Source organism: Ahaetulla prasina, chromosome 3 (assembly GCF_028640845.1).
Source record: "Ahaetulla prasina isolate Xishuangbanna chromosome 3, ASM2864084v1, whole genome shotgun sequence".
Taxonomy (NCBI): Eukaryota; Metazoa; Chordata; class Lepidosauria; order Squamata; family Colubridae; genus Ahaetulla; species Ahaetulla prasina.
The window spans coordinates 49,630,662-49,651,605 of record NC_080541.1 but is presented as its reverse complement, the minus strand read 5'-3'; the positions used below and the strand labels follow the sequence as shown (position 1 = coordinate 49,651,605).

Sequence of the window (20,944 nt, the reverse complement as noted above, 5' to 3'; positions counted from 1 at the left end):
GTGGTCCAACTTCTTTACCGGGCGGTCGGACGGGAGGTGTTTGGTGGAGAGCCACACCCGGTCTCCAACCGCCAGCGGGGGCGTTGCCCGTCGGGAGCGGTCGGCGGACCGTTTGTAGTCCTCCTTTGCCCGATCCAGCTGCTGACGTACCAACTGTTGGACCACATGCAATTCCGTCAGGAAGGTCTGCATTTCGGGAACAGGAGAGTCCGGTGGTGCCAGAGGGAAGAGCTGCGGATGGTACCCCACATTGGCAAAGAACGGGGTCATCTGAGTAGGGGTGTGCTGAGAGTTGTTAAAAGCAAACTCCACCAGGGGCAAGTAATCGGCCCAGTTGTCCTGTTGCTGGTTGATGAAGCAACGGAGATACTGTTCCAGGATACCGATGACCTTCTCTGTACCCCCGTCGGTCTCCGGATGGTGCGATGATGACAGACACACCTGCACCTCCAACGCAGCCATCAGGCTCTTCCAGAAGCGAGCTGTGAACTGAACTCCGAGGTCTGAAACCACCCTGTCCGGTAGACCATGGAGGCGGAAGATGTGCTGCAGAAAGAGACGGGCTGTTTTTGCGGCTGTAGGCAGTCCGTGGCATGGGATGAAGTGTGCCATCTTGGTGAGCATGTCCACCACCACCAGCACTGTGGTGAACCCAGAGGACGGCGGCAGATCCGTCAGGAAGTCCATGGAGATCGCCCCCCAGGGTCTGTCGGGTGTCGGCAAGGGCTGGAGGAGCCCGGGAAGGGCCCCCGTGGCGGCCTTGGCTTGCCGGCACGGTACGCAGGATGTCACATAGGATGTCACGTAGGCATGTACATCATGCCGCACTCGGGGCCACCAAAAGGTTCGTGTCACCAGGTGGAGGGTCTTGAAGAACCCAAAATGTCCTGCTGCAGGGTTGTCATGGCACTGGGTCATGACGAGGGCTCAGAGTGGTCCTGTGGGCACATTCCCAGCAGCAAGTTGGCCTGCCAAGTGAGCCACTTGCTGCTGGAGCTGTTGATTAGCCGCTTGTAGCTGCTGTAACTGCTGCTGTACCTGCTGCTGATCCATCTTTGGTGGAAGATGGTTTAGTCGGGGTCTTGGACAAAATGTTCTGTTTCCCTCCCCCAATACTCCCAACAAAGAGTCAGTCAAAGGCCTCCTCTTCTACTTTATTTACATAGATAAATGTCCTGGCCACGTCTACCCACAGGCCTGCCAAGTTTCTGGAGATAACGAGGAAATTATAGATAAGGCCAGAATTACTCACAAATATATTCTTCCCTCCATTGATACAGTTTGCCCGTGCAAATTCATTGCTTTGTCCAAGACAAAAAACCAGGAAGTCCCGCCTCCTATTTATAGTCTCTGCAGATGTCACTGCATGACCATCATTCCTTGGCTTTATCCCAACGATGCTTCTGCAGTGCGCGCCGGTCACTTCTGCACAGTCTTGCATCACTCCAAAACTGTTCTTGGGGTGTTGCCAAATCAGAAGAAGGCTCGAGAGAATCAGGCCTTGCCGGCCCCTCCTCCTCCCTTTGAGTGGGTGCCAGGGAGGGAGAGGGCCCAAGAGAACCCTAATCCTCGGGCATATCATCTCGCCCGAGGGCATAGCCATGGACCCACGCAAAGTAGAAGCTTTGTGTAGCTGGGAAGCCCCTCATCGGGTGAAGGATGTTCAGTGCCTGCTGGGCTTCACCAACTACTACCGGACCTTCATCCCGGGCTTCGCCACACTGACGGCTCCACTTACCCAGCTCCTCAGAAAGAAGGTTGCGTTCCGGTGGGGTCCCCCGCAGCAAGAAGCATTCACAGCCCTCAAGAAAGCCTTCATCACGGAACCCGTCCTGAGGCATCCCGACCCGCTCCGGCCTTTTGTGGTGGAGACAGACGCGTCCAATGTGGCTCTGGGAGCGGTGCTGCTACAGGCTCCGACGAATGGCGGCACACTTTTTCCCTGCGCTTACTACTCCCGGAAACTCAATCCTTCCAAACGCAACTACACCATCTGGGAAAAAGAGTTGCTGGCTATCAAGGCTGCATTCGAGGCTTGGCGACACCATCTGGAGGGGGCCCGACATCAGGTGGAGGTCCGAACGGACCATCGGAATCTCGAACACCTCACCACAGCTCGGAAGTTGAACCAGCGGCAGATCCGGTGGTCGTTCTTTTATGCCCGGTTCAACTTCCGCGTGACCTACATTCCCAGCGATCACAACCGGAGGGGGGATGCCCTGTCCCGCAAGCCAGAGTACTTCTGCGCCAAGGACCCCCTTCCTATATGGACGGTGATGCCGGCAGAAGGCTTGGCCACAGCACGGGAACCAGTGGACTTGCGGGCCCAGGTGCGAGAGGTGCAGCGCCAGACGCCTGGTCACAGCAAAGGAGAGCAGAGGTGGGCCCCGCGTCTCCTTGGACCTTGGAGGAGGACTTACTCAAGTTTTGGGGGCGATTATATGTGCCCACAGGACCACTCCGAGCCCTCGTCATGACCCAGTGCCACGACAACACTGCAGCAGGACGTTTTGGGTTCTTCAAGACCCTCCACCTGGTGACACGGACCTTTTGGTGGCCCCAAGTGCGGCATGATGTACATGCCTACGTGACATCCTATGTGACATCCTGTGTACCGTGCCGGCAAGCCAAGGCCGCCACGGGGGCCCTTCCCGGGCTCCTCCAGCCCTTGCCGACACCCGACAGACCCTGGGGGGCGATCTCCATGGACTTTCTGACGGACCTGCCGCCGTCCTCTGGGTTCACCACAGTGCTGGTGGTGGTGGTGGTGGTGGACATGCTCACCAAGATGGCACACTTCATCCCATGCCTACAGCCGCAAAAACAGCCCGTCTCTTTCTGCAGCACATCTTCCGCCTCCATGGTCTACTGGACAGGGTGGTTTCAGACCTCGGAGTTCAGTTCACAGCTCGCTTCTGGAAGAGCCTGATGGCTGCGTTGGAGGTGCAGGTGTGTCTGTCATCATCGCACCATCCGGAGACCGACGGGGGTACAGAGAAGGTCATCGGTATCCTGGAACAGTATCTCCGTTGCTTCATCAACCAGCAACAGGACAACTGGGCCGATTACTTGCCCCTGGTGGAGTTTGCTTTTAACAACTCTCAGTACACCCCTACTCAGATGACCCCGTTCTTTGCCAATGTGGGGTACCATCCGCAGCTCTTCCCTCTGGCACCACCGGACTCTCCTGTTCCCGAAACACAGACCTTCCTGACAGAATTGCATGCGGTCCAACAGTTGGTACGTCAGCAGCTGGATCGGGCAAAGGAGGACTACAAACGGTCCGCCGACCGCTCCCGACGGGCAACGCCCCCGCTGGCGGTTGGAGACCGGGTGTGGCTCTCCACCAAACACCTCCCGTCCGACCGCCCGGTAAAGAAGTTGGACCATCGATTCATCGGCCCGTTCCCTGTCGAGGCAGTCATCAACCCGGTAGCCTACCGACTGACCCTGCCACGATCCATGCGGATCCACCCCGTCTTTCACTGGTCCCTTCTGGTTCTTGAGGCCACACTGAGTCCCCTTTGGTGCCCAACAGCACCCGTCACTGTCGCCGAGGACGGGTCGGAGGAATACGAAGTCCACAGTGTACGAGACTCCCGCTGGCTGAAGGGTCGTTTCCAATATTTGATCGTGTGGAAGGGATACGGCACTGATTTCTCCTGGGTAGATGCCTCCGACGTTCATGCCCCTGACCTGGTGCAGGCCTTCCATGAGCAGAACCCAGCCCGACCGCATCACGATCGTCAGCCCTGGGGGAAGGGCCCTGCGGTGAGGGATAGTGTTATGACCCAGGTTCCTGGACCCGGACTCCTGGACTTGGATGATTCAGAAAGTGAGGGAGAAGACCTGGCCAGCCCTGCTTCTCTTGGGCCCTCTCCCTCCCTGGCACCCACTCAAAGGGAGGAGGAGGGGCCGGCAAGGCCTGATTCTCTCGAGCCTTCTTCTGATTTGGCAACACCCCAAGAACAGTTTTGGAGTGATGCAAGACTGCGCAAACAAGACCGGCACGCGCTGCAGAAGCATCGTTGGGATAAAGCCAAGGAATGATGGTCATGCAGTGACATCTGCAGAGACTATAAATAGGAGGCGGGACTTCCTGATTTTTTGTCTTGGACAAAGCAATGAATTTGCGCAGGCAAACTGTATCAATGGAGAGAAGAATATATTTGTGAGTAATTCTGGCCTTATCTATAATTTCTTCGTTATCTCCAGAAACTTGGCAGGCCCGTGGGTAGATGTGGCCAGGACATTTATCTATGTAAATAAAGTAGAAGAGGAGGCCTTTGACTGACTCTTTGTTGGGAGTATTGGGGGAGGGAAACAGAACAGCAGCAGAGGAGAGCGGAGGCTGTCCGCTCTTTTTCTTGGACTTTGGAGGAGGGCTTACTCAAGTTTCGGCAGCAGTTGTATGTGCCCACGAGACCACTTCGAGCCCTCATCATGACCCAGTGCCACGACAACCCTGCAGCGGGACATTTTGAGTTCTTTAAGACCCTCCACTCTGTGATGCAGACCTTCTTGTGGCCCCGAGTGCAGCACGATATACACGCATACGTGACATCTTGCGTGCCATGCTGGCAAGCCAAGGCCACCACGGGGGCCCCTCCTGGGCTCCTCCAGCCCTTGCCGACACCCAAAAGACCCTGGGGGCAATCTCCATGGACTTTCTAATGGATTTGCCGCTGTCCCCTGGGTTCACCACAGTGTTTGTGGCAGTGGATATGTTCACCAAGATGGCACACTTCATCCCATGCCGCGGGCTGCCCACAGCCTCCAAGATGGCCCGTCTCTTCCTGCAGCATGTCTTCCGCCTCCATGGTCTGCAGGGTAGTTTTGGACCACGGAGTTCAGTTCACAGCTCGCTTCTGGAAGAGCCTGATGGCCTCGTTGGAGGTGCAGGTGTGCCTGTTGTCAGTGCACCAACCAGAGACCGACGGGGGTATGGAAAAGATCATTGGCATCCTGGAGCAGTATCTCCACTGTTTTGTGAGCCAGCAGCAGTTCAACTGGGCCGATTACCTTTCCCTGGCAGAGTTCGCATTCAACAACTCCCAGCACACTTCCACCCAAATGACCCTGTTCTTTGCCAACATGGTGTCCCATCCGTGGCTCTTCCCTCTGGCACCACTAGACTCCCATGTTCCCAAGACTCAGGACTTCCTGTCGGAATTGCATGCGGTCCAGCAGTTGGTGTGTCGGCAGCTGAGTCGGGCGAAGGAGGACTACAAATGATTCGCCGACACCTCTCGACCGACCGCCTGGTGAAGAAATTGGATCACTGATTCATCAGCCCATTCCCTGTTGAAGCGATCATCAACCCGGTGGCCTACCGGCTGACCCTGCCACAGTCCATGTGTATCTTTTACTGGTCCCTTCTGGTCACTGAGGCCCAATCATGTCCCCTTCGACACCCAGTGGCACCTGTTCCCCCAACCACATTCACTGAGGACGGGTCAGTGGAATATGAAGTGGACAGCATCCAAGACTCCCACTGGCTGAAGGGGCGCTTCCAATACTTAGTTGCACAGAAGGGATAAAGGCCCGAGGATTTCTCCTGGGAGGATGCTTCCTCCATTCATGCCTCTGACCTGGTATGGGCCTTCCATGAACTGTTCCCGTCCCGACCGCATCCCAACCGTCAGGCCCGGGGGAAGGGCCCTGTGGTCGAGGAATAGTGTTGTGACTCCGACTCCTGAACTTGTACAGATAAATTACTGGTAGATGTCGTTTACTCGTGTATGTGGTGTGGGGGACAGAACAACCTCTGGACTCGCTCAATTTTATTAATGTCTGATATTCAGTGTGGATTCCAGGCAGATGAGCTATATTAGAGAATTGGTCCAACAAAGGTTTTGTATGCCCTAGTTTGTAATACAATATTACCAGAGTAGAAGCTTTGCAAGATTAGGTTAACAACTCTTAATGCCTTTTTGTCAATGCTGTAACAATGAGCTCTGGCACTTAGATCATTAGAGATGAGTAATCCAAGATGTCAGCATTCCAGAAAACCCCTCCTGCAGAAAAGACTCCGAAGCCAACATCTTTCAAAGTTCTTTTACTAGCATAGGTAAACTGGCACAGTTAGATGAAAACCGAAACTGGGGATTCTGGTTCCTCCCTCAATAATACAAACCCCAAAATCTCCACCCTCATGACCCCTCTGCCGGTCACATGCTGCAATCCTCAACCATCCCATGTCAAAGCATCACTCCAGCCACTCCTTCTCCAGATGCAAACCTAGCCTAACCTTGACCGGCAGGAAGAATGTTGTTTTGTCTAATCATCCCTTGTACTACCACCCTCCTCCCCTCCTTTCCCACAGAGGAGAAAGTGGCAGCGTGTGGAAGCCTTCGGCCTAGTATGGCTTCTAAAGCTGACACAAGGTCCTTGACAGTGAGGGTTGTCTATGAGGTCGTATCTACCCAGCTTGTAATTCGTGTTCTGATTTTTTTTGCCAATGTGTAAGACACAGCATTTGTTGGTTGAGATTTGGAGTTGCCAATTGTTTGACCATTCTGACACATAGTCAAGGTCTCTTTGTAGGGCAGCAGCATTGTCGGTGGTGTTGAAATATTGAGAGCAGTCAAGTCACCTGCTGCAGATATGGTGGTAATGTCAAGGCTCAATCAAAAGCTCAGTGGAGTTTAGTCAGAAATAAGCTTTCCTCCATTTTCTCCAAGCTTTATATATTTATTTGTTTATATACATGGCTTCCAATCTAAAATCAGGAACTTTTAGTAGCAAACAAAAATAAAAGCATAATATAATTATTAAAAACATTTAAAAGAAAAGCAGCATTGAGGCCTCAATAAAAGTCACAGCCATAAATCAACCACACCATGCCAGCTTCATCAAAATCCTAGTCCCAGTGCTTGGAGGAGAGCTGATCAAGGCCATCAGTATCTCCTGGGAGACTGTTCTATAAAGCAGTGCCATGACAAGGAAGGCCCTACCAGACAACACTGTTTAACTGCGGCTACTCAGAGTAGGTCCACCTTCCCAGAGGCAGTAAATCATGAAACCATTGTGAATAGGCAGTCCCAGTGGTGAAATCCAAATTATTTTACTACTGGTTCTGTGGGCATGGCCAAATTATTAAAAATAGAAATATAAATATAAAATATAAATATTAAAATCAATTTAAAACCCCTCTAAATTTAAAATCTAAGCCAGTCCTGCACAGATGAATAAATGTGTCTTGAGCTCGCGACGGAAGGTTCGAAGGTCATGAAGTTGACGGAGTCCTGGGGGGAGTTCTTTTTAAAGAAATCCTTGGTTATTCCAGCTTTAAAGTATTATTTACTCTCATCTTGCAATGGAAAGGGAAAGATATCATGCGACATCTTCACTGACCACTTGATTGTTGACACATTCAGTTATGGAGATCTGCCCTGCCTTCCTCACAGAAGCTGCAGGTTTCGGTAGGTATATTCTTTGCTCTTTGTGGACATTTTGGCTTGAGTTCTAGGAAGCGTGGTGTTGTGTCTGCACCCCCCAAGCCGGCCCTGCTGCCAGAAAGTGACTTGGAAAGTGAGGGGGAAGGGTTGTCAGGACTTACCTCAGGAGCACCGGCTCCCCTGGCTCAGCTCCAGGAGCCAGAAGCAGACCAGGTGGAAGAAATAATGAGGCCTCCATCCCCTGACTCTTTCCCCTCCCAGGCCATGCCTGCAGACCCAGTTGACAGCAATCAGGCTTGGTTTCATAGGCAGGAGAGGAGGGAACAACAGAAGCAAGGGTGGGGCAGGCCTAGGAAGTGCTGAGTCATGGAGCCACACCCCACAGGATATAAAAGGCAGCAAGAACTGGTGTGTCTCTTTGTAACAGGCAAATCCACTGATCGACTAGAGCTGAAGTTTGTGACTCACTAGCGTCGTGGAAGATAACAAGGGCTCTTGGCAGATGCTGGCTCTTTTGCCTCCAGAGCTGATAGTGCCAGCTAATTAAGCCATCATGCGGACAGAAGCAGAGGAGGACAGAACACGTGGATGCTTGTTCTTTCTGGGCCACAAACATAGTGCCTGACCAATACTTTGCATAAATCTTACAAAGGTTCCTTATATATGATGTGATGTCCCGTTGTCTGGAGGCCGTGCGGGTCTGGATGGGGAAAAACAGGCTCCAATTCAACCCCGCCAAGACGGAGTGGCTGTGGATGCCGGCGTCCCGGTATAATCAGCTGAGGCCATCGCTGTCTGTGGGGGACGAGTCATTGGCCCCCACAGAGAAGGTCTGCAATCTGGGCGTCCTTCTGGATGCACAACTGTCGTTGGAAGAGCATTTGACGGCCGTCGCCAGGGGAGCTTTTTATCAGGTCCGCCTGATACGCCTTCTTACACCGGGATTCCTTGTGCACATTCACTCATGCCCTCGTCACTTCCCATCTGGACTACTGCAATGCTCTCTACATGGGGCTTCCCTTCAAGAGCAGCCGAAGATTCCAATTAGTTCAGAATGCAGCTGCGCGGGTGATAGAGGGAGCGACTCGTTGCTCCCATATAACAACTCTCCTGCACAGGCTGCACTGGCTTCCGGTGGTCTTTCGGGTGCAATTCAAGGTGTTAGTTACCACCTTTAAAGCGCTCCATGGCATAGGACCGGGTTACTTATGGGACCGCCTGCTGCTACTGGCGACCTCCCATCAACCAGTGCGCTCCCATAGGGAGGTTCTCCTCAGGGTGCCGTCGGCCAGTCAATGTCGACTGGCTGCGCCCAGGGGGAGGGCCTTCTCTATGGGGGCACCAACCCTCTGGAACAAGCTACCACCAGGTATCCGTCAACTCCCTGATCTTCGGACCTTTCGACGCAAGCTGAAAATATTTCTGTTTCACCGTGCAGGACTGGCCTAGTGGGGTTTTAATAAGGGGTTTTATTGGTTTTAAGTTCTTCAACCAACTCTAAATTTTTCTTTTAAACTGGTTTTAAAAATTGTTTTTACTTTGGCTGTAAACCGCCCTGAGTCCTTTGGGAGAAGGGCGGTATAGAAATTGAAACAATCAATAAATAAATAAATAAATAAATAAATAAATAAATAAATAAATAAATAAATAAATAAATAAATAAATAAATAAATAAATAAATAAATATAGAGAAGTTAAGTGTTTAATGAAAGAATGTTAATTTTGCACTGCATAAACGGTTGACTTAAACTAGGAAAAAAGGATTTTTACCAGCTGTAGCTTTCATGGATTATAGATTTTCTGTTTTTGCAAACAAGAGGTTTTTGTGTGGTTGTATCTTTTTTTTTTAACCATTTTATTTCCATTATCTCTGAGGATTTGACAAGAGAGCTACAGTTATCACCCTGACTGGGCAATATTCCAAGAATGAATCTCATGCAGCTGGAGTCCTGATGGCTGCTTCTGTAATGCAGCATGTTTATTTATATCTCACTGGTTTGCCACTCTGTTCTGGCTTTGCCGTTACAGTATATGGATGATATTTGTTCTTATCACCAATGAGTAAATCACTATCAGGTAATTTCAAAAATTCCCTCTAACATGCATGTTCACCATAGCCTCCCCTTGACTATTTTCAGATTCTGCTAGCCATGAGAATTGAATGTCTTTTCTCGTTTTCATATGTTGCTTTTGCAAAAGAGCATTATAACTCTATTCAGAAATAGCTTGATAGCTTCACTACCTTGTAGTAATAGGTGAAGATTACAGGTGAAGATGAGAGGCTGTGCTAAACTGAAACATGGCAAGTCTTCTTTCCTTTTTCTCTTCCTTAGTAGTTGCTACATGTTAGCGAAACAACTTAACAGGTGGCTAAAATATTCTAAACATCTGCTTAAACTTGTTATATCCCATTTTAGGAAGAGTGAATGGGGAACTATCAGACCTTACTGTATCTGTCTCTTCAGATAAAAATATTGAAAATTGCTGTAACCATTATTTTCAGAAGATGAAATTGTTTGTTTATGTAAATGTGTTCCAAAGGATTGTAGGTTGGTTTTTTAATTGCTTTTTTATACTGTGCTTTCTTTCTTATTGTTGTTGTCGTGTTTTCTTTTTTCAGTTGTTTTTTAATTGAATATATCAGTTGTCAGATATATTATATTATAAAAGGTCCAAAGCTGATTTATAAGCAAATTAATGATCAAGGCATTTTTAAATTAATACTATTAAAAAGAAAATTATTGAGTCTGGAAATTGCTAATATTTAGATCATGATATTTTAACCCAATACTTTTCTGCGGTGTTGCAGTGAGAACTCCTTATGATCCCAAACCTGTATGGCAAAATAAAGAGTTGACATTCCTAATGTTAAAAAAACCCTGCATACATTGGATTGTCCAGTTAATTGCCTTTCAATATTTGCTATGTTAAGATGTTGTAATATAATATATATTCAGTTACTAATAATAAAATCTACTTAATTCAATATCTCAATTTATATGAATTTATATGCTTTCAAAATTATTTGCTTCAACATTCTATTTGTTGCAATTGTAGTCAAAACAATAAATGAATATATTGATCATTATATACATATATTCATGCATGTGCAATGATATATCTTTATAACTTGAAAAACGTAGTTGACAAAAGCTAATACTTAAGGAGGCAGATGTTTAAAAGTAATGAATTTGAACCTAAAGCATTTCACTTTTATTTAATTTCTATATGAGACTGCATGAAATAAAGAATGGGAGAGGTAAACTAAAATTTGTAGGCAACAGCAATATAACAGCAATAGAACAAGGGGAAAACACAGACAAAATTATATAAAACAGTAATATTTTCCACATTGCTGTGGAAAATCCATTCATGTCTGAGTTGTTAATTATGGAACAATTGCGCTATAACTATACTGTGGGATTATGAAATTCTATTAATTCAACATGGTTGATGGGAAAGTATGTTTTTTTCCATTTGTACAAAGTAAAAAACTTAAGAATTGAAGTCCCACTGAACTTTCTTATGCGTTTTACACTTTCTCCTTCTGTTTGCATTTAACCAGGACTGCACACAGGTAGCATTAAATACATTATTGAATAATCAATTCAAAATTCAAATATAATTTTCTGTATAGCTGTTCACACATTCTCTGGCACACGTGGAAAACTCAGAACGCTCTTCTAACGGGGCACTTCAAAGAGAAGAAGTGCTTTGATCCAGGATCACTGCTTTAAAGGAATGTAATGACCTGAAGTTTTCTTCAACTGAAGTGCTTCCAAAGCTATGCACAGCCAAAATACAAAATATATTTATCTTGAATGGTTTTGACATTAGGTACAATTGATATAATTATGATTTCTAATAAATTATATATTCTTTATTTTAGATACAGTGTGCTGTTTAATATGTGATATTTTTATTGTGAGAAATAAAACCTTCAACAATAATTCACATTCTGTTTTTTTTGCTACAGCAGGAAGCTGAGAAATCCTTCATAGCACACAAGTTTCCCTATTTCGGAACCCTGCATATTTCTTATTTTCTACAACTCCAATTAAGGCCGCAGGGAATTTTGAAATAATTGTCTGGGTTTAATTATTGCATTTCTCCTACATTTACATCCAAATGTTACCTCTTTTACAAAGCCTAAGGAAGATGTTTCGGAAGTATAAGAAGAAAAATTGTTTTATGATTCCTGTAAGTATATAAATATTTTGATAAAATTCACTACTTCATATTATTAGGAATAATTCAGAAAAATAAAATCTTTTTTCAAGGCAGAACAATGAATTCTTTCCTCTTTACCTGCTTACTTTCTACATACAAGAATTATTGCTGTGTATCCTTATACATAACATGAGACTATACTACCAAGCGATAGTCGCTGTATTTTTATCTGAAAATAATTTTGCATGTGGTTGCATGTTGGATTTTTGTGAATAACTTAATAAGGCAGTCATAACCATAAACATCAGAGAAAAATCTGGTATATTTAACATGGAAATATCAGAAGTCAGCAAAATAGAGTTCAGGTTTAACTGAATTAATCAAAATAACACAGACATATTGTGTGCGCCTGAATATGATTATTGCTATTTCTTTGCCTTTTTAAGGAGTCAGACTGTGTAAACTTATTCCATTGTTTTTGTCTGTGAGTAGTTTCCGCAGCAATTTAGTTGAATAGACAAATTCAAAAAGGGGAAATGATGGATATACAGCACTTTCTAAGTATAGGCAGCTTATATACACAGAAAAGCTACTCATCTTTATTGTAGCTTGTATGAAACTTTAAGTCAAAATATTAACTCACAAGATATTCCATTTCTAATCTTTCATGTTAATGTTTGTCTCAAAATTTCTTCCTTGGTGCAACATGTCTGAAGAATTCAACATTTAATGCTTTCAAAGAAGGAAATGCATGTTAGATAATTCAGAGGAGACAAATTATATTTATCAGAAGAATAAGCAATATTCTCTAAGTTGTCAAGGACTATCTATTCTGATTTTACACAGATACACATGAAAATGTTAATTGTTCTACTTTTTTTGTAGGAATCATTGTTAGGATTATGACACAAGTGTGGCAAGAATACTCTGTAAAACAAAATAAGATTCTGTCCAGATAAATGGCAGGTTGTAAAACTATGCATTGACTAAGAAACTAATGCAATATTTTGTTTTTCATCTACCAACAGATGGCAATGATCTTCTGAACTTTGATACATGTTCAGCAACACTCAGGTATGTTTATGTGGTCCACTGTTTAATAACTTAGGGCTTAGGGCCCGGGTTCTTACGGGACCGCCTGCTGTTACCTTATGCCGTACCTTATGCTGTACCTTATGCCGTACGCTCACACAGAGAGGGCCTTCTCAGGGTGCCGTCCGCCAAGCAATGTCGGCTGGCGGCCCCAGGGAAGGGCCTTCTCTGTTGGAGCACCTACCCTCTGGAACGAACTTCCCCCTGGTTTGCGTCAATTACCTGACCTTCGGACCTTTCGCCGTGAATTGAAAACGCACTTGTTTATCCAAGTGGCTTAATTTTTTAAACTTTTTGAATTTTAATAATTTTAATTGGGGTATTTTTATGAATTTTATCGGTCAAATTTGACGGTTTTAAATTTTCGGCCATTTATAGAATATGTTATTTTAATTTTGTTTTAATTTGTATATTGTACTGTTTTTTAATCTGGCTGTACACCGCCCTGAGTCCTTTGGGAGAAGGACGGTATAAAAATCTAAATAATAAATAAATAAAATAATAAATAAATAATAACAGTGGTAATATGATGCAGTCAGACTCTATGATCTTTACAGGTCCCTAGATCATGAAGGAGCATTTCAGAGCTGCTTTGTAGTTTTAAAAATAGAGTTGTTAAAAATAGAGTGCAGTTGATAGAAACTAAATGTAGCTAATGACAAGGTATAATGAGAATGAAAGAAACCAAGGAAGAACTGTTGCTGTCAATGTAAAAGCAATACTGTGACTAAAATACAAAGTAGAAAAGACCCTACAAATCCTAGTCTATTGACACTGAGTTTGACATAAAAGTTTTTAAAAGTAATAAAATGAAATCTAAGAACCTAAGTTAAAAAGAAAAGCAAAAAGCAAGGTAAGGAAGGAAAAATGATTTTAACAAGCAAAACTGTGAGTGCTTGAAAAATATTCCATTTAATATATTATTCTGAAAATTGGATATGATTGAGGAAAACTGCAGGGTAAGAGCGAAGAAACTGGAACAATGAAAAGAACAGATATTATACTTAAAAAGAAATCTTCTCGGAAGAATTCTGTTTCTTTGATTCACCACAAAGGGGATAAACCCAGACAATATTGAGAAAGTAAGTCCTTTAAAAATATAATTGGGAGGCCTGGACTGTGGTCACTTATACCCGAGTCACCTCCTGACTGAATCCTGCAATGTACTCCTGCAAGTATTCCTGAACTGCACTTAAAGATCATCTTGAAACTTTAGCTGGACTGGATTGCAGTGGCACAATCAGTTAATAGCACAGCTTGGGATACCCACATGATGCTCATGTGGGATACCCAAATGACCCACATGATGCTCCTACTCTGTAAGCTGCATTGGCTTCAATTGAATTCTGGATGCAGTTCAAGGTGCTGGTGATCCCCTTTAAAGACCTACATGGCATAGGATCAAATTATTTGCATAACTATCTCTCCCCCCAAAAAATATTTTTTTTAAAAATTAATAAAGTTATGTTTTTTAAAAAACATAAAATGTAACACAAACTAAATCAAAAGAAGAAAGAAAAGAAAAAGTGAAGAAAAAGAAAACCAAAAGAAACAGAAAGAAGCAACTTCAGATTTCTTTTGCAATGAATACAAATACAATTACAATATTTTCTTACTCTTTCTTATTACAAAAAGATCACTTTTTCTATCATCCAATTTTTTCTAATCATTAAAACCATAAATCATGACTACATTTTTAAAATTTCATGCAAAAAGTCTAAACAAGGTTTCTAGGTCAGCCATAAATTCAGATTTTTTTTTCCTCCAAAGAAGTTAATGTAGCCGTCTCTGAAAGTTCTATCATCTTCACCAGTTTTTCCTCCATGGTGGATAATATCAAATCTTTCCACTTTTCAGCTATAATAATCTTGCTATGGTTGTCATATATAAAAACAAAGTTTTTTATATAATTACTTATATAATTTATAATTACTAATTTCTTATATTAATTACTTACTTCTATTATTATATGATTATTATATGATTATTATATTATTATATTATATTATATATATAATACAATACAATATAATATATTATATTATATTATTATATTATATTATATTATATATTATATTATATTATATTATATTATATTAATATATATTATATTATATTATATTATATTATATTATATATAATATATTATATTATATATTATAAATATAATTAATATAATATAATATAATTAATATTAATCAATTACTTATAATTACTAATTTCTAATTTTCTCATTTTAAATGTAATTACTAATTTCTAATTTTAAATATATAAGAATAGATAGACTTTGATTTAATTTAGGAAAGGTCAAATCTTTTTTGGGGGGATTTTTTAAAAAAAAAAGAAACCACATACAATATGTTTTTTGAACAAAATATCAGCCAGGTAGACAATCAGATCCTATTCAGTTTCTCTCCAGCCTCTTGTATATTTTATCAATATATTTCCCTTCCTCCTTTTTAATTTCACTATTTGCATATCTCTAATATAAAATTCTAATTTAACCCTCTGTCCTGAACTTAACTCTTTAGTCAAATCTATCCCTCCCTTTTTTTGCCCCCTTTCTTATTTCTTCCATCTATATTAGAACCTTATATTCCCATTTACTAATTTCTTTCTTTTCAGTCTTTATAACATCAACATCCATAATCTCAATAAACATTTTTTAAAATCATTATTCTTAATCTTATAAAAAGAAAAACAAAGACAAAAAAATGAAACAAGCTATCAGTTCATTATTTCAAAAAAATCTCTTATGCATTAACTCTCATCTCTTTGGTATTTCAATCTTAATCTATATTGATTCCCTTCTTGTTTTTCTTTTCTTTTCTTTAAAGTTCCTTGCTTTACAACAATATATCTTATGTTTCTATCAATTATGCCCATCTCCATAACATCAATATCAATCATTTCTTTATCAATGCAGATTTTAAGGTTATTATTCTTATTAAAAAAGTAAAAAGCAAACATTTCTCTTATTTCAAAAAGTTTCATGCTTATACTTATATAATCTCATCTCTTAGAAGTTTTAATCTTAATCTATTTCAATTCCATTTTTATTGTCGCTTAAAATTCCAAGCTTTCTTAGCTTATCCTATATTTCTATTAATTTTCCTTTTTCCCTCTTCCCCCATTCTTTATTTCTCTCTATTAACCTCTGTGTAATTCTTTAAGTTTATATTTTAACATCATACATTTTTTATTCACTGTTAATTCTAAAACAGCTCTTATTTTTTCTGAATCTTATTTTCCATCCAGTCTTATAATTATTTCTTGTATTCCTTGCTTAAAAATCATTTGGGTTTTTTTGTTTTTTTTAGACACAGACAACATAAAAAACATCTTATCTGAACAAAATATCTGCCACCATGTCAAATCAAATTTGTTATTTTCCAACCCTCCTTCCATGCCTTCATCAATATATTTTCTCGCATTTTTCCTTTCCTTATTTACAATCTCCTTAGAAATCTAATTGCCTTTTGCCCCCATCTTTAATCTTTATCTCTGATTATACTTCTTCCCCCCCCCCTTTTCTCTATTCCCATTTATATCAAACCCTTTTATTCCCCCCTTAGTATATGTTCTGTTACATCTTTCAGTTAAACATCGTCATTAATCATATCTTTGTGTACAATAACATTTTGTAAGTTATTATGTATCATCCAGAGAAAAGAAAAGGGAGAAGAGAACAAGCAGAATTTTAATTTTAAAAAATTTACAGGATAGTTTTTTCAATATCATTGTAACTAAAGATCTATCATAACCTTCAATCAACTTTTCTCATGTTAAAATCCACACTCATTGCTTAAGTATTTTCTTCCCCCCCTTCTCTTTTTCTCCTTCCTCCTCTTAAAATTTTTCAGTCTCTTTATTTATCCTGTATTTCCATCCACTCTCCTTTTCTTCCCTTCCCCCATTTTTGTCTTTTCTCCACTAATCCAGGGGTGAAATCTAAAATTTTTTGCTACCTGTTCTGTGGGTGTGTCCTGTGACTGAGTGGGCGTGGCCAACTCAATGTCACTCACAGCCATGCCCACTCAGTCACAACCCCCCACAGAACCCAATAAGGAAATAATAATAACAATAACAATTATTATTATTATTATTATTATTATTATTATTATTATTATTATTATTATTATTATTATTATTATTATTATTATTATTTAATTTCTATACCGCCCTTCTCCTGAAGGACTCAGGGTGGTTTACAGCCCGATAAAAACACAATATACATATAACCCAAAAATTTCTATTCTGCCTTTTCCCTTTCCCTTGCCACCTGTTCTCCCTTCACCTAGGCCCTGGAGCCGCCACCTGCGTCATTCCCCAACACCAGCCTTGTCCCGGAGCCGCCGCCTGCTCTTCTTTCATCACACGGCATATACTTACTTTCCTCCAGTGGCTGGCTGCCAGGAAAGGCAAGCATCCAAAAGTTACCAGAGTTGCTCTCCTTGAATATGCCGCCTTGTTCTATGCGCCGGCTGTGCAAGCGCACACCCAACCTGCCGCTGATAAATTAATGAAATAAACAATGTGCGCTTGCACAGCCGGTGCATGGAACAAGCAGCAATGGTGGCAGCATATTCAAGGAGAGGGACTCCAGTAACTTTTGGATGCTTGCCTTTCCTGGCAGCCAGCCACTGGAAGAAAGTAAGTATACGCTGCGTGGTGAAGGAAGAGCGGGTGGCGGCTCCGGGACAAGGCTGGTGTCAGGGAATGGTGCATTCCCCGGCCCAGTTGAGGCAGGCAGCGAACACGGGGTGGCTCTGGGGTCTCAGGGGAATGAGGTATCCCTGGGCCCTGACCAAAGGCGAAGGGGGAACAGGCGGCAAGCGGGCAGCAAGTGGGCAAAGGAAGAGCGGGCGGCAGCTCCAGGGAAAGGCCGGAGTCGGGGAATGGTGCATTCCCTGACCCAGTTGGGGCAGGCGGCGGCTCCGGGGCCTCGGGGAATTGGCCCCGGCCCCTGACCTAAGGGCGAGCAGGTTGCGAGCTGCCTGTTCTGGTATCCAATTTGCGAAGGCTGGACTGTGGGCCGTGGAGTGGTTCGGGGGCGTGGCCAGCCAGCGATTGCTATCGGATCGGCAAACCAGAACCAATCTCCACTACCTACTCATCCGATCCGGTCCGATCCGGTATCATTTCACCCCTGCACTAATCTCTAAGTAATCTTTTGACTTTATATTTTTTTCTTCCTTTCTGTTACTCCTTGTTCCTTCCTTCTTATTTTTGCCCAATCTTACTTGCAATACTTTTCTGTTTAAAATTCTTATCTCCCTCTTAATAATTTCTTTTTTTTTTTTACTAATCCCAATGTAACCTTCTGGTTTCTCTATGCTGTTTGCCTTTTTATTTTCCCCTTCATTATACATCTTATCCTCTCTCTCTTTAAACTCATTTAAATTTTCACCCTTATTTAAAAATTCAGCATCAAAATCATTTGTGTGTTTCTCTTATTTTCAGTTGTTCTCTGCTTCATTCTTTGAAATTGTAGTTGTTCTTTTGAAGGTCAAATAGCTTGTTGGTAGAAACCTCCCTTAAAATTCTCACCAGTCTTATCACAGCCATAGGTTTTCAACAATGACCAAAGTGCTTGTACTTCCTCTTCTGACTTAAGGTATCACTTTGCAGTCCACAGTTCCAATTCACAATTAACAAAAGTATCCATTTTGCTTCTTTTACTTAGAGCCGCACTTTGTTTTGTTTGAACTTATTTTTTACTTTTTCCAATTAGTCCCATTTAAAATCCATAGCTTTAATTTTAAAGTTTAGTTAATTCCAATCCATAGAGGAAAAAGGAAATCAGAGATATTCCATCAAAGTCAAATTTAAAATCCTCGGGTTTTATTTTCCTTTTTTCCCTTTTTATGATCTTTAATCAGTTATTAAAAGCTTCCAAATTGTCCAAATTCCAGCTTTAATTAAAGATTCCATTTTTCCCTTTTTGTTTCAAGGATCTGGACTTCAATTTCAAAAGTCAAATTTTTGTCAGGTCTTTGGGTACTGCTTCTGTTTCTTTTATTCTATTGTATTAACAATTCTTGTCAATTTAGCCGCTCTTCCAGGGTTTTAAAAATTTGTTGCAGATATCAATTTTAAGGTGCCTCACCATGAGTTGGTGTTCACTCACCTGGCTTCAATATTTTGTCCAATTCACTGCTTCAACCTCCAGCACAATCTTATGTGACCATCCCAACTTTGGCAGCTTGTAATGGCTTCAGTCCTCATTGCTGGGTCAAAGGCTAAAATGCCTGTGCTGCAGGGAATTTGCAACTTCCCTGTTCACTCAGGCAGTTCCTTTTTTCTTCGCTGTCCCTGTGGGATAGCTATGGTCCATGATGGACCCCCATAACAGTGGGGATATCGGCACTCCCCCTGGAGCTTCCGGGATTTGCGACCATCTCGTCGCGACCCTGGTGGCGCCTCTGGAAAAGTCAAATCTTTATAACTAACCTAAGCCAAAAAGAATGACAGACTAACTTGGATGCCAAAAAAAGCATAATTAATCAGTGCTATGTCACTATTTTGGGAAGTGGTGGCTCAGTGGCTAAGATGCTGAGCTTGTCAATCATCAGCAGTTCAGCGGTTCGAATCTCTAGTCCCACGTAACGGGGTGAGCTCCCATTACTTGTCCCAGCTTCTGCCAACCTAGCAGTTCGAAAGCACATAATAAATGCAAGTAGAAAAATAGGGAACATCTTTGGTGGGAAGGTAACAACGTTCCGTGTGCCTTTGGCGTTTAGTCATGCCGGCCACATGACCACAGAGACGTCTTCAAACAGCACTGGCTCTTTGGCTTTGAAACAGAGATGAGCACTGCCCCCTAGAGTCAGGAACAACTAGCACATATGTGCAAGGGGAACCTTTACCTTTACCTATGTTACTATTTATGGATGATGTTATAGAAGGTCAAATATTTCTCCCATAATTATAATCCGCACAATTGTACGTTATGATTTTTCAAAAAAAAATGCAGTGTTAAAATATATATTTAAAAGTGGGGGTGGAAGAGAGATTTAATTGATAATTTAATGAAAAGAAGGACTGGGGTGACATGATAGCAGTGTTCCAATATCTCAGGGGCTGCCACAAAGAAGAGGGAGTCAAACTATTCTCCAAAGCACCTGAGGGTAGAACAAGAAGCAAGGTGTGGAAACTAATCAAGGAAAGAAACAACCTAGAACTAAGGAGAAATTTCTTGACAGTTAGAACAATTAATAAGTGGAACAACTTGCCTTTAGAAGTTGTGAATGCTCCAACACCAGAAGTTTTTAAGAAGATATTGGATAACCATTTTTCTGAAGTGGTGTAGGGTTTCCTGCCTAAGCAAGGGGTTGGACTAGAAGACCTCCAAGGTCCCTTCCAACTCTGTATTCTCTCTTTTTTCCTGTTCTGTATTTTTCTACATGTTACAGACACCAACTTCATATGCTAATATATATAAAAAAAGAACAGTGGAGCTCTGAATTAATCATTTGCTTCCTAAATATAGGTAATTCTTGATTGACAACCACAACTGAGCCCAAAATTTCTGTTTCTAAGTGAGACAGTTGTTAAGTGAATTTTGCCCATTTTATAATCTTTTTGCCACAATTGTTATATGAATCACTTCAGTTGTTAAGACAGTAACATAGTTGTTAAATAAGTCTGGATTTCCCATTGATTTTGTTTGTCAGAAGGAGAGAGAGAGAGAGAGAGAGAGGGAGAGATTTATCTACTTAGCAGTGTTGCTTTCTGTTAAGACAAATTTTGAGGATGCTGGAACGTAAATCATATAGAAACAATTCTAATAAAATGAATGGAAGGTCACAATTTGAGACAACATTTTCTAAATGCTGATCAGAGTATGGGGAAAATTCTAATGGTACAGAGGTTCAGAAAGATCCAAGTAATAAAAATGTCATGGGTACTTTGGGAAAAAGAACAAAAAGCACCAGTACATACATGTTTCCTGATAAAAAGCTCAATCCAAACAAAGTTCCCATGCCCTCTGCTGGATAAGAAAAATAGTTATCCAAATTACTTGGAATTTATCTAAGCCTCCTTGAATCCTTTACTCACTTGGTGGCAGGAGGGTTAAAGTTACTAGCAAGAAAAGTTAAATAATATTGGAAAGAAATGTACACCCTGTTTGCAGTTCATTTCCAATATATATTGTTTGACAATATTTATTCTAAACATTTTTTTTCCAGAAGAGGAGCAAGGAATCGGACTTTCATCTAATCTAATTGTTGTTTCATTATAGTGATTTAATTATTTTTGTCTTTCCTATTTTTTACTAT

The 20,944-nt window shown here is 42.1% G+C and overlaps 1 long non-coding RNA gene across 1 annotated transcript in view; it reads left to right on the top strand.

The window, feature by feature from the left end:
- Positions 1 to 11,400: 11,400 nt before the first annotated feature.
- LOC131194174 (uncharacterized) overlaps positions 11,401 to 20,944 on the top strand; it is a 79,318-nt gene continuing 69,774 nt past the window's right edge. Inside the window, exons 1-2 of the long non-coding RNA XR_009154117.1 lie at positions 11,401 to 11,600; positions 12,599 to 12,644. This is a non-coding gene — a long non-coding RNA (uncharacterized LOC131194174). The remainder of the gene's footprint in view (positions 11,601 to 12,598; positions 12,645 to 20,944) is intronic.